Raw genomic sequence first — 12,301 nt, forward strand, 5'->3', positions numbered from 1 at the left:
GTTGGTTAGTGTCATGAGAATTATTACAATTAAAAAGCAATTTGCATTTTTCCTGAACTTTTATTACATTTATGCATTTAATATACACACGTGAAATATATTTGTTTCTAATGAATCATCAGATTCAAATGCGTTATGGTAATCATTTTTATAGTTCAAAGTAATTATTTTTCACCCTTCATTACTTCTACTTAAATGATCATTGATTTGATAATTGGTGGATATTTTAAGGCTGGCAAGCATGATGTCCTTGAGACTATTTTATATGACCTGTTCAAGGAAAAATGTAATAGTACTTTAAAACAATGCTGTTGATTAGTATTTGTCTGCATGAAATATCTCTGTGTTTCTGTTCCAAGCAAGCAGAGTATTGGTTCTAAGATAAAAGAAAAGCCTTCAGTCAGCCTTGGAACAAAGTAATTATGCGCTGTGTTACCAGAGTGCCAGGTTGCAAGCGTTCACATATTTGTTTCTTGTTTACAATTCCTCTTTCCCGTCCAAAAACCAAATCATTTAGGTTACTGTTTATTTTTTCAATATTACATATATGATTCAGCATAGAAACCAAAACAAAGGCTTGTTAGTACTGGGCAATTAACCGCTGTCTATAATTATACCTTTGTATGCTGAGTTTATCCATTGTGCACCTTGAAACTTTTATTTGTTAGTCAACTTTGCAATTAAAATGTACTCCAGAATACAGACTGTGCATTGTTGGCCACTAACCCTAGGCCAGCACACAATCTTATTTATGACTGTTCGCAGTTCGACGTTTGAACGAATAGTTATGGTCCTGATTCGCTAGTTACGAGCTCCAAAAATACGGGAATTATATGACATTTTCGCCAGAATAAAGGATAACATATAGACTCGGGAATACTGTGTTAAATATTATATGAAAGTTTAATTCCGGCGAGTATAACGTGCCCAAATTTGCATATATTTCTACCCCTAAAACCACAACTGATCTCTGAACCCTAAAAGTCCTTTCTTATCCCAAACTACTACTCATCCTTGAACCGTAAAAACTCATAAGCAGGGCAACAGCAACTATGCGGTTTTACAAATCCACCACGTTTTCTACATAATTATGAATTTGCCACGTTTGCTACATAATCGTTCATCTGCAGAAAAAAATATTGTTGCTAACTCAAATGGATCAAAAGTTACTAAAACAAAAGGCGAGACATGTTGCTGTGCAATGGAATACCTTTCATAACGGTTGACTGATCACCTTTTAGTGCTGTGTTTGGGTGTTAAACTGGTGCTAAAGAGGTTACATCTTTCCCAGACACTATTAACAGGAGTAAAAATGACAAAAGTGATGAGTTGATAAAATCATGAAATGTTCTAAATTATGCTGCATAATTAACTTTTTCCCTGCTACATATTCAGTCAACCCTGTTGCATAATTTAATCTTCCTTGGTGCATAATTCTGGTGGCTCTACCCATGCCAACCCAAAAACACTACGCATCCCTGAATCCAAAAAAACTCTTACTATTGTTAAACCTTGCCCAATCCGAACCCTAAAAACTGCAGATCTCCCCTAAGACTACCCAACCCTTAACCTGAAAATCCTCTTACCACCCTTAAAACCCAATCCTTAAAATAAAAAAAAACATATTTTTTAAACCTGTATATCTAGATATTAAATAAAAATAAAAAAAAATGTTTAAAACAATAACATTCATTCATACTTATTATACATTAATATCCCATATTTGTGTTACCTTATATGTTATTTATAATATATAACTTAAATTAATGTTATTAATATATTATTTTATACTTATATATTAATTAAATTGCTAACATTTATTATTTGTAAATAAATAATTTAAGCGTATCCATTGTAAATAATTTTTAAATTACTTCTCCTTGTCACTGTATGCTAATTTGGCATTAGGGTGGCAAAACGCCATGTCAAATTTACAAAGTGGTGCGATGCATGCTTTGCGCCACTTTGTAAACCCTTGCACCACATTATGCCTGCTCTAGGCATAATGCATTCAAGGGGAGCATTTCTTCATTAGGAGGCCCAGAAAAATGGCCCAGTGGAACCTATGATTTTCAAATGGGCTATTTTGCTTGTCATTTTTAACTCCTTCTCAGTGCAGGTGTTACATGGAGGCACACCATTGTTTAAAATGGGCCTCAATGTAAATTGCATGATTAGCACCAAAAATGTTGGTGCCAGTCCTGCAAAGTACCACAATAGCGTCAGAAAATATGACGCTATTGATCCTAACGTGCACCATGGTGTGCTGTATAATTAATACAGCACACACATGGTGGTGTTGGAGGGGCACAAGGAAAGTGGTGCTTCATGTAATTAAGCGCCACTTTCCTTAAATCTGGGCCCAAGTGAAAATGCTGATGTGAGCTAGTGTAGCCCTGTTTACTGTGGTCTACCACCTGTAATTTAAAATATTTTTTCTGATGTACATAATAAAACACATTTAAAACAATGGTTATTTGTCAGGATGCTACACTCAAAAATAGAACATTCTGTTTTAACTGAGTAGAAATAGTCAAACTGTCCAGATTCAAATATTTTGTCTGGTACTTCTCTGAATCAGCAAATTAGACCCTGCCATATCAAAGTCAAAGCTCCAACTGAAAAGGTGAGTCAGCTAGTGACTTCACATAATTTTCCAAACAACATGCTATAGATGTGGCACTGTACATCATCACAATCCTGGAGACAAACATGAACAGTATCTTGTTGTTTGGCTCTGAAATACAACGTGCCCTGGCTGAGGGTAGCCAACAGGGAGCACAGGAAAAAAAATCTTGTTGAAATGTGTTTTTGATCCAATAAACAAGCCCTCAAATCTTTCTTAGGGATTTGTTGTGATGTTTTTAATGCAGGGCACACATGTAGGAAAGGCCTGATGTAATAGGGAGCTCAAAGGAGTGTTTTTCTGAGTAACTAACTAACAGATTCCCTTTAGACATGGGACCTGATTATGACATTGGTGGTCCTGGGTCACCCCGCAGCAGTGTTGGCCATCCTACTGCCTTATTATGTTGCATGCTGTTACATGGACAGAAGACCACCATGGCCCTGCTGACACTGCCAGAAATTCTAGACCGCTGTGTTGGTGAAATAGGCCGATGCTTCTGTTGGAAGGAAGACCGCTAGTGCAACCGCTGGTCTAATTATGAGGTGGCATTCTGCAGATGTGACTGTGGCGGTCCAAACACCACATCTGAGCAGGCAGAAAGGAAGGCATATAAAGCTGAAACTCCCCTGTACTTAGCTTCACACATCCGGTGCCACCATGGAGCCGATTGTACATGCACTTCCGGTGCTTGTGCTGCTAGATGATGCCCAAAACCAATGCCGTTGTGAATGAAAACAAAAGAAGCCAAACACGTGTTACCAACAACTCTGCAGCTATTCGATGTCCCACCATGGACCTGGCATGGGGTATGTGGTCCATGGGCCAAACATATTTTGTGTGCCCTTGTTCGAAGTTGTACTCAATGTATGGCCCAATCACAGCCTAAGATGCCTTCATTGGTCAGGTCACTGACACTGCACAGGCACACTCTTCTAAATGGCAAATGTGTGCACAACCAATATTTTGGGATAGTGATGTTTTCATAACAATGTGTCACATACAGCATCTCATAGTTAATATCCAGCCTACAAATATAAGTGACACCCTCACATTGTTCACATGCCATGGCCTGTTGTGATATAAAAGATACATTTGTATGGATGTGTCATGAAACTGAATACCACCTTCTCTGCTAAACTTCTGTTATGGACTTTCACATATGACCCATATTTTAAGATGATGCAAGGTAAATGGGATGCCAAATAATCAGTGTGAGAAACATTAAAAGGTAGAAGGAATCCATGCAGAGTTGGAATGCCTCTACCAGGGGGGACCCGTGGAAAAGTGATGCCCTGGGCTACATACTACATTGCAATGCGCTCAAAACCACTGTCTGCACAAGAACTGTGGCTTGATGTATGTCAGGGACAACCAATAGCATAAACAAGTGTCATGCATATGTGAGAAATGTGTACGTGCAAGTCATAAAAGCAAATAGAGCAGTAACAGCGTGGGTCACACATTTTGTTAAAGTAGGTGCAAGGTACACACATAAAAATGGACACATGACCATTAAAATGTATACAAAGGTATGACAACTGAACACTCTCTAGCGTGCACACATTAAACAAATGTCCAATAATACCATCCAATGCAATGTCAGCCCCAAAAAGGTTCCATCCATTGTACATTTTCCCTTGACCTGGGTGACTACAGCATTGGTTCCAAGGTCAGATCATGCCAATCACATCAAATGGATCATCAATCAAGGTGAAACAAACACAGCTGTAGTCATACATCCCAGAGTATACATAAACATCCAAATAGTAGAAAGGTTATGGCAGTACTAGTCTGTAAGAAAACTAGCAACCTCTTTTTTATTTAAAAAAGTAAGCACATGAAGGTGAGTCCAATGGCCAGTCCAGTAGTAATATAGGTGGTCCAGCACACGGCTGTGCCACTTAACTTGCCTCTCGGAGCACTGCCATGGGAAGCTCACCACCATGGTGCAACTAGTGGGCAGTCCAGGCACCTCAAAGATGTCCTACAGGAAGGGGGCAATTTGGGGAAGGGTGGGTTTGGTTTTGGGTGGGGTGGGCCTGAGTTTGGTAAGGTAGTCCTTTTGTTGGGTTTCTTAAGGGTATGGCTGGGTTCAGTGGTGGTGCGTTCAGGTGTCACAGGGGAGGACTTGGTTGTGAAAGGGACTGGTTGGGGTGTGGGTGTGGCCCCTTTGGCTTTGGGAGGGGGTGTTTTTACAAGGGTAAGGCCAAAGGCAAACATCAAACTTTCTTTCGGTAAATGGGTAGGGTGACCAGGAGAGATTAGGGGTTGGGAGGTTGATGAAGTGGAAGTGTCGGTGTGTGTGTGTGATTCAGTGCTGCCAGTGCTGCTGTCTGTGTGTCTAATGTATGATGTTTGTAATTTGTAGGTGCCTGTTGTGTGGGTTGCATTTTTTGTGGTGTGTGATGTCGATTTCCTAGGTATTCTGTGAGTTGGGGCTGTGTCTGGTGTGGGTGTGGTACCTTGGGTATGGTAGGAGTGGAATATGTGTCAGTTCATGTGGGTGTGGCATCTGGGGGTACGGTGGGAGTGGTGCCTGGTTCTGTTGGTGTGGGTTTGGTGTCTGGGTCATGGTGGGAGTGGTGAATGTGACTGTTGGTGTGGGTGTTGTGTCTTGGGGAATGTCAAGGGTGGTGGGTGGATCTGTGGGTGAGGATGTAGTGTCTGGGGATATGATGGGGTGTGGTTGTGAGTGGGGTGAGTGGTGAGTCATTGTTTGCTTGTGTGTTTTGTGGTGTTTATGTTTACGTGTGCTGCTTGGGGCTATTGAGGTATTGAGGTGTGTTCATGCTTATGTGTGCGTGTGCTTGGGACAGGTATGGGAATAGGGACATTGGATGGGGAAGAGGCAGGTGGTGGGGTGGAAGTATGGGATGGGTGGAAGTCTACTGTGAGGGAGGAGGCCTGAGCCTGAAAGGATATCTGTAGGGCAGACATGGAACTATGGATGCCTTCCAGGTAGGCCACCATCTGTTGCATCTTAATGGCATTCAGTAGCGTCATCTGACCCACAGAGATGTTTCTCAGGAGAACAATAGCCTCCTCACTCAGGGGCAGCAAGGGGAAAAGAGGTAGAGGTTGAGGTGCCTGGAGCAAAGGAGATGGCTCCCCTCTTGGGTAAGCGGACCCAGCCAACTAGGTGGGGAACAACAGGAAGGGTGCAGATGGTAGTGGGTGTGGTTGACAAGGATATTGTAGGAACTGGTCCTGCATGTCCCGCCACCACTAGGGAGTGCCAACTGGAGCTGGAGTCAGACAACAATGATGTTGAGTTGGTGTTCTCCATGGCAGTCCCCCTTACCCTCTGAGCCACTGTGAACCTCCATGTCTGTGGAGTCCCGGCTGGAGGTACTGTGTCCAGCTGCTTCCCCACACATCAGACCTGTCTCCTCAACTTTCCTAGGGTGATGCTAAAATAACAAATACAAATAGGTTTATTTCATGCGTCAGAATACACTTGTCCAACAGCAAGGATCACAGAACATTACTATAATGTACAGTAGACCCCAGCTACAAGGTCCACCAAAGTGGCTTAAACATTTGCAAGGCCACATGCAAGCTACATGTCCTGCAAACAGTTGTCCACTCTAAAGTCAGAATTACAGACAATTCCAATTGCATTAGTGAAGTTGTGCAATCACAGTACCCATGTATCATGTAGGAAACCTTGTCAGCTTGAATGATTTGGCTCCTATAGCATACCGCCGTAACCTGTTGTCATCAAATAGTATGGCAAAGCAAAATGTATTCCTACTGATTCCACAGAAGGCCCTGCAATCTGCAAATGTTCATATACCTCATTCCACATCATGATAAAATGATGGTTAAGTAATACAGCTATTGTGCAGCAAGATGCACAGAAGCTGGAAGAAGGTGATTTGGAAAAACGTGTCATATTGTAGAAACTTTGCAATTGTAACTCCCTAATATATCTATTGTCAAAGTAGTGTCATTGAAGAAGTACTAAAGTAGCTTCTCAACATAACACATACTGCACTTAAAAATATACTGCAGACAATCTGCTCAAAAGGTCTGGAAGATTTGCCTACAAATATCCACAGCACATTGAATCAGCTAGGCATAGGCAAATCACCAGTTTCGGCTGGTACTGGTGAGAACTCCAATCTAACATTGCATAGCTAAAAGTCAATGGCACAATAAATGTTGTTGAGGCTCAGGGAAACTTTAACACCTGAAGAGGTGGTTTAACCTGCTTCACATTAGGAAGGCACATCACTGTACCTCATTTTCATGCAAATACAAATTCAAATGTATTACTGAGTGTACACACTTACACATTATTCACACATTTTTACATGTCACTCCCTGATGCATGTCAACAGTCAGTTAATGATCCTTCACCAATAACAATGTGCAAATCACTAAGCTTAGTAATTCCACATCAATGGCATAGTGATGCACATTGTCAAAAAGTACTACAGGTCTACCTGTCATGTCCTTCATTTCTTCAGCATTTGGACGTGACAAATGTCATTGAGTAATGGATTAGGGTATGTGTGACCAACCAACGAATGATGACACACTCCTGGCCGTGGTAGCACATGCACTGTATACCCTGAATTGACAACTACCTTCCAATTAATTTTTGCATGCAGACACGTGATGGAATCAGGCATCATCACATGAAGACAGGTTGATCATGTGGGAAAAAGTGTAAATTATGCTACTAAACTGATACACATGCCAACATGTAGGCACAAATACTGTTGACAACAGTGATGTTAGCCAACTCATGTAACTGTACATTCCCCACTTACCAATGGACATTATTGGTCAGTGAAAAATTAGAAGAAGTTTGTGAAAGGAGTAAAATGGGATAGGAAAAAGGGGATACTTTATGTAACAAAAACTACAGAAAGTAGTGTGGTCTCTATCTTGATGTGATGCAGTGGAGAGGCAAAGGATCATGTTCTGGAATAGGGTGTGTTTTATAGTGTGATTGGCAGGTGTGTCCACTTGGCCAATGAATGTCAGCTGTGTTGTTTTGAATCCATCCAATGGCCATTATTCTGGTGCTTTGTTGTGAGCGTACCTCAACGGCTGACAGCTATCGGCTAATCACCGCAAGGGGGTCGCCATGTCAACTGTGTTTTTGTAATAGGCTCAGTGTTTGGCCACAGCCATGACAGTAACAGAGTACGAACTGCCAACATTGCAGCCTGCTGTGCTGCTTGCTGGCAGAAAAATGTCTATTCGGTCAGCAGTTCAACCTGCATACATCATAATACGGCAGCCAGGAGGCTGCTAGCACATCGGTCTTCTTAGGACTCCCACCATAGCAGTCTGGCGATCCGACTGCCAAACTCATAATCAGAACCTTAGGGGCATATTTATGGGCCCCTAGCGCCACCTTGCGCCACATTAACATAATTTATTTTTACGTTAATGTGGCTCAACTAAGCCAAAATCCCTGCGCTGTATTTACAGAGTGGTACAATGCGTGCATTGTGCCACTCTGTAACCCTTTGCGCTACATTATGCCTGCGCCAGGAATAATGTATGCAAAGTGGGCGTTCCCCTGTTAGAGGAGCCAGAAAATGGCTGCAGAGTACATCAATAGCGTCATAAAAAATGAAACTATTACCCCCTACCGTGCACACATGGTGGCGGTAGGAGGGTGCTAAGGGGGGCAGGGAAAGTGGCGCTGCACTCGGTGCAGCACGACTATCCATAAATCTGCCCCTTAATCTCTAATCCAAAGGAGTGACTGGCGGTTTAAAAACAAGTACATTAAAAAAATGCATTACTGAACTTCCAAGACACATTTTTTAACAGAGGCACCACGAGGATGTTAGCATCCATCAACTCAGTACTCATTTGATCTTACTAAAAATGCCAATCTGAAACTTGATTGGTCACTGTGGAAAAATTCAAGTATGTTGCCGGTAAAGCATCTTGTCACTTGGGATTTTTTCTGACAAATACCAATGAAAGATTTTTTTTTCATATAGCAAGCTCTGGGTCCCTGGACCTACCATTAGCAGCTTCAGAGTGTCAAAGTAATAAGAAACATCTTAAACATCTGCCAGTGTGGCTCTAGTAGCGGCCCACATGCTGCTGTGCTCTTCTTCAGTATAGTCACCTGCGGCAGATCAAACAAAGATGTGTGAATACTTAAACCCAACCCTGTTCTCCATTCCTCCACCTCCGATGTGGCAGGGATGGGGTAGGTTACTCAGTGTACTTCATGTCACTACACAATGAGGATTGACTCGTTCATCCTCACACAGGACAATGCCTTGAGTGCTGAGAAACTTGAGAAGTTGCTATAAGTTTGGTAGTTGTGGTTTGAGCCAGCTAAAATTAGCATGGCCTCTGTTTCCACCTGAGGAGGCCCTACCATCAATTCTATTGGGGTGAGTTATACTATATGAAACAGTATCTTTTTCCAATGTACTGGTGTGCCACTTTAACTATTTCAATTACTTTAATTGTTTGCTTGTTCAGCTAATCTGGCGCCTTAACCATGAAGGACTGATCCACCGTGGCATGCATTGATGTTCTAAACATGCCAACGTGTTAGCCACATGAAAGTTGATGTTATGAACCTACTTATGTTTTATACTTTCTACCTTTTTATTCAGGTCATTTTAAATACCGTTATTTGAAGGTATTATCAGATACGTTTCTTGTCAATTTATGGTGGTGTTGGGTACTGTTCACCAATATCCCTAACACTTTCCCAACCACTGTGTAGATTAGGGAGCCCGATCCGGATGAATTGCCATTGATTTATAATGACTGTTAGCGGCAAGATTCATACCCACCTCTGCACACATTTTACAAGTTGATACAGAGAATGATTTCTATTCTCACTGACCACTATCAGTTTTTAATTTAGGCAAGGGGACACACATGTTAAAATTGCCAGGATCTCGCTTAGCCTATTTTAATTCACATCAACTTATGCCAGTCTACACTTAAGAGCCCATACACCTATATTCCCACTTCATATACGGCATAAAACCAAATATTTCTGGCAAGGAGCCCCCTTAAGCATACAGTGCCAGCCCAACAAGGTCCATGCCCTATGATGAAGCATCACAACCATCTGGGTGTGTGATGGCCCTTCCTTCAGAGCAACCAGATGTCTTTTATCTGATTCCTCAGTTTACATACTGACCTGTATTTTGTACTGTCTGTTTTTTATCAAGGAATTGTATAACCCCTTTTTGTTACTTTAGAGTTATTTGGAGCACAAATGCTGAACCTGAATGCGCTCCTTGTCCACCCTTTTTTAATATAATATAAATATATATACACATTTATTTCTATATATATATATGTCTACCTACATATATACATTATAAATTATTTATATACGTGAAAGCATACACACACGTAAATACAGTTAAGGTTTAATGTTTTAGTGTGTTTACTTTTTAATGACGTTTTAAATAATTCAACATTTCATTTAATTTGGTTGATTTTTAGGTGCAATTTGTTTTCATTGATTAACTTTAAAATAAGCAATATTAAAAATATTAACAACATTTAATTTCAACTATGGTTTATTTTTAATACGTAAAACATATTTAATTTACTATAGAGACATGTGGTTCTATTTTTTTTAGATAAAGGAATAATTTTTAAATTGAAGCAAACAGAGTGTTTAGAGGTGTATAGGGTTGGATTGATTTTAAGCAGTAAAGAAGTTTTTAGGGTTCAGGGAAGAACACTTTTTCAGACTAGTAAGGAGTTTTTTGAGTTCAAGGAAAGCTAGTATTCAGGGGCAAATAGGATATTTTAGGGTCAGTGATTAGTAAATAATGGGTTTTTAGGGCTCCAAGATAGATACTGTAAAACTATATTTTAATACTAAAATAAATGTAATGAAATTGAATAACATTTTTCATTTTATTTGCATCAAATTAAAAATAATATTAAATGAAGTGTACAACAGATTAATTTTACAATTAAAATACATACACACACACACATATATATTTTAAATGGGCTAGAGATAATATATGGCAAATTACTGGCAAAGTAAGGGGTCTCCCGATGTAAAAAAAGAAAAGAGATGTAAGACTATAATGACTCCCTATGTAAGAGCCTGTGCAGGTAATGTTTGGATGAGTGGTGGTGTCTGGAAGGTTTGTGAAACAGATGAGATAGTGGAGGTAAGCTGGGCCAAATGTTTTGTACTGGTGGATAACTGACATGATATTGCTGCATACAATACTGCAACAGAAAAATATTGGAAATTAAATTTTGATATTAATAATTGACTCCCTATACTTATCTAATAAAACCACAAATATCGAGAACAGAAATATTGTTGTTAAAAATATAGATTTTTACCTATATTGAAAACAGAAGTTTCGTAAATAAAAACATTGCTACTTTTCAATAAACATATATATTGTCAAAAATATCGATTCACACAATATCAACTACAATATTATTACCAAAATAAATACTTAATCATTAAAAAATATTTAGAAAACTTTATACACTATACAATTCTTGTAAATTAACCTGAAAGATTTTAAAAACATTGTGAAATTAAATATGAATATATTTCATCAACAAAATTGTTACCACTCACCCCAAGAAATTATATACCTAATGTCATACAAATAGTATAAACAAATAAAAGTATGAACAACTTTAACTAATAAAATCGGAAAAACAATTAAATAAACAATATAAAAAGCACACTAAATGAAAAAGCTTAATACTTTAAAATATCAAACTCTTTAAGATGCGGAAACTCTACAGTACTCCCCCACCAAGCCTCTAAAGAAACAATATACGCATTTCAACAACTACCTAACCATGTGAGTGAAATTTTTGATTAAACTGAAACATACTTGTTGATAAAGCTAAAAATGTTAATTAACAAATAATTATATAACTACTGTCAAAATTCTATCTCTTTACATAGACTTCATAAAAGACAAAAGTATGACCTGAAAAATCGAAAAAAAAGGCTACCACAAACCAACAAAATGATATAAAAAATAAGTATACATAAAAAATTGTAAACTGACCCAAATAGCAAGTAAAAATAGTCCTACTGACCTCACCCTCTACAAGCTCCCAACAAATTCACATTTAAAATGAAACCTACATTTTTCCACTCAACAGAAAATAAAGCACCTGCTCCACATTGAAACGTGCCCAATGGAAAAGCTGCCAAACCATTTGAAACATATTAATAGAACATACATATAAATATACTAAGAAGAAAGGTGGTTGATGCTAAGCGTCGCACATCTGGAACATTCAGCAAGGTAGCATGTCATCAATAAGTCCTGTGGCGGGTGCCAGCCTGGCGCAAGAAACCCAACCACCAAGGGTTTCGAAATGCACAAAAACAGAGGTGGAAAACACCTAGGTTGTGTGCTGTAAAAAACAGAATACAAGAAAAGGGGAGCCAGGGCACTCCAATGAAAGTTATAAGTCAAAAATAGGTGGATAATTAAAAGAACAATTTAATCCTTAGTTAATAGACAGTCCCAGAATATTCAATTCCACATATGAAGCAGGAATATACGAGTTATGATAATATTCCGAGTCCTCTGAATAAACAGGTATATACAAGTTAACAGAAACAGCCAACACGTGTTTCGTCCTCACGGACTTTTTCAAGGCTGCAAACAAAAACAAATAGGAACTGTTGAACAATTAATAGCACTACCATAT

Source organism: Pleurodeles waltl, chromosome 10, assembly GCF_031143425.1.
Source record: "Pleurodeles waltl isolate 20211129_DDA chromosome 10, aPleWal1.hap1.20221129, whole genome shotgun sequence".
In the NCBI taxonomy this organism is placed as follows: Eukaryota; Metazoa; Chordata; class Amphibia; order Caudata; family Salamandridae; genus Pleurodeles; species Pleurodeles waltl.